Genomic DNA, 3,080 nt, shown 5'->3' with positions numbered 1-3,080 from the left:
ATGAGGCATAGACAATAATACAGGAGTATAATATATAACTAGTGGATGCTGAATCACAAGGAGAAAATAAACAATGATTAATGAAGCACCGAAGGGTGTAATATGTTTGGTATCTATGTATCTAATTACAACAATGCCAAAACAATTGATTAAATAAATAAAGCATGCTTAACTAGTTATGTCATGATCCGTACGTCTTCATATCCAACAAGTTTCTGATGTAAAGTAATTGATCATATGTCATGGAATATGCCTTATCATTCTGATAACGTGACAAATTCATGCATCAAAGTTTGTTTTTATTGAAAAACTGAACATTGATGAAAATATTATGTATATTGTATGGTAATATTATGCATGAAGCATGTGCTAAGGAACTTGTCTGTCTGAAAAATAAATCTTAATTGTACCCACCTCCTTCATATTAGGGATTCTGAAGAATAACAAGTACTATTTGGCAGAATGAACTACCCGCTTACCTCTTTCTTTCTCCTTCTCTTCAACTTATCTAATAGTATTTCTATCTTATTGGTGGTTTAGGCCGAAATACACTAAATCCCTTCAGGAATATATTTGAAGTATCATTCTTTGTAATGGTTTCTTAACTATGTGCATTCTTTTCATTTCAAAACAAATTAAAAGAGTTTTATGAAAGATAAATTTCGATAAAATCTTAGTTCAATTCAGTCAAATTTAGAAAAATACTCGTGAAGAGAATATGCACACTCTGGCCGTGACACATTCGGTTAAATACGCTTGGGTTGGTTCGAAACGCATATGGTCATCTTATTATCTTGAATCAAATTCAAGTATGTTGCTAAATTAGTTACGGATACTTAAACCTATGACTAGTAATTTGTAAGTAATAAACTTAACCACTTTTACCGCAAACTACTTGTATGAGAAAGAGCCTGCTCAACACGGGATAGGTGGTCTAGATGGCTTCATCGTTAGCCAAGCCACTAAAATTTGTCTTGGAGATATAATTAGGTTACGAACTTGCCATATACTACCTCCGTTTCACAATATATGCATCATTTCTATATGGCACATAAACCAAGAGTGGGGAGAGAGTGTTGTGATAAACTCGAGTGATTATCTTTAAACGAGGGGATGTATTGTGAAATACTCAAAAGAGAAAAATTGTGCATGTATTGTGAAACGAAGGTAGTATACAATAGTACGTCATGCATAGCAGGCAAGAAGTCATGTCGATCTGCACTCCCCACGTGGCCTCATCCAAGAGGGCCATTTCCCTAAACAATGCATTTATATAACCTTTTTTATATATACTAGAGGTGTACTTTTTTTTTATTTTTGGTGAACAACCAAGGTATCCACTGCCGATAACAGTGACTAATCCCCTCGCTCCGGGTGCTCCACTGAAGGGTAAAGGGCTGGCCAAGAATATCTTTCCATTCCCAAAGGTTGAGGATCGAACCCCCGACCAATTGGTTAAGGGACAAAGTGAGCAACCACTATGCCAAGACCACCTGGTTTGAGGTGTACTTGATAAGAGAACATCTGAATGCTTACATACAGTTTAAAGACTGATTGATTGCGTGAGTCTTATTATTTCGGAAAGAGGATGGGGTAAATACGAAACGACTTTTAATATTTATAGCTACCCTGTGGGCTATCTGGGGTAATCGTAATGAACATGTGTTCAATCGTGCAAGTGTCTCCCTTAAAATGATTAGACAGTCGGCGTTCCAACTTCTACAACACCTATCTTTCTCCACCCGCAGCCAATCCGTGCATGAGCCCACTTGTGACTTGCAATTTCCTCGTGGCTTCATTATGCCAATCTTGGTCAATCTCTACAAGGGCTCTCCTGATATTCATATCCACTTTAACGGCTCTTGAAAAGACGAGCAGATGGCCATTGTAGCCTGGGGTGGTCACCTCACTAAAGGTATTCTTGAAACTGACATGGTTATTGCCTCTATGCATAATTGGCCCTCATGACAGAAGCCCAAGCATGCCTATCGGCCATAACGCGACAACAAGGGTTTCAGCGCATCACTCTATGCAATGATTATGTAGTTATTGTCCATTGCCTCACGACAAAGCCTTTTCAACCACTTCCATTTACTTGACTGAACTTCTGATCTTCGCCCTAGAATTACTTAAAATCGCCCCTAAAAAATTTGAAATTACATTTATAACCTCTCTTTTTTATTCTTGAATCACCACCACTCACCTCCTGCTGGCTGTCACCACCACCACCACCACTCACCTCCTGCTGCCTGCCACCACCACCCACCCACCTCACTCCACCACCCTCACCTCCATTCAAATTACCCCTCTCTCCTTCTTCAACACCATATGCGTACCACCACCCACCCACCTCACTCCATCACCCTCACCTCCACTTCCTTCGTCGCACACAACCACCACCACCTTCGCGCCACCACCTTCGCGTCACCACTGCAAGCCCCACGCAAAACCTTTTGAATTTTTTTTAAAACAGCGAATGTCCGGCCAGGACGTTCACCCCATGGTCAGAACGTCCTGCCCGTCCCCTGTTTTAAAGAAAATTTCAAAAGGTTTTGTGCGTGGTGGAGGGAGGTAGGTGATGGTGTTGGAGGATGTGGAAAAGAGGAGAGGTCGTAGGTGGTGGTGGGGGATGGTGGGTGGTGTGGAAAAGAGGAGAAGGAATGGCAGTGGGAAGGTAGGTGGTGGTGGGGGTGGGGGTGGTGTGGAAAAGAGGAGAAGGTGAAAGGGCAGTGTGGAGGTAGATGGTGGTGGTGGGGGTGGTGGGTGGTGGAAAAGAGGAAAGGGCAAAATGGTCTATAAAAATAAATTTGGAGCGATTTTAAGTAATTCGAGGGTGATGTTTAACAATTTGCTCATTGGACCATTCAAGTCGTCTTGGATGCAGGCAAAAAACTCCAATGGTGCAGAATCACTAAGGTAGCACGAACCAAGGCTCACGACATTGCCACCTATCTTCTTTCGGCTCAAGTCCCTTACTTTAATTACTAGTACTTTTCTTGTGTTTTGCAGCTTATTTTTCATCTTGTTCGTTTTCCCTATGTAAAAAAAAAAAAAGAAAATATTCCAATACTTTATGGGAA

The sequence above is a fragment of the Beta vulgaris genome, chromosome 6 (genome assembly GCF_026745355.1).
Source record: "Beta vulgaris subsp. vulgaris cultivar EL10 chromosome 6, EL10.2, whole genome shotgun sequence".
NCBI lineage: Eukaryota > Viridiplantae > Streptophyta > Magnoliopsida > Caryophyllales > Amaranthaceae > Beta > Beta vulgaris.
Note: the sequence above shows the minus strand (reverse complement) of the source record.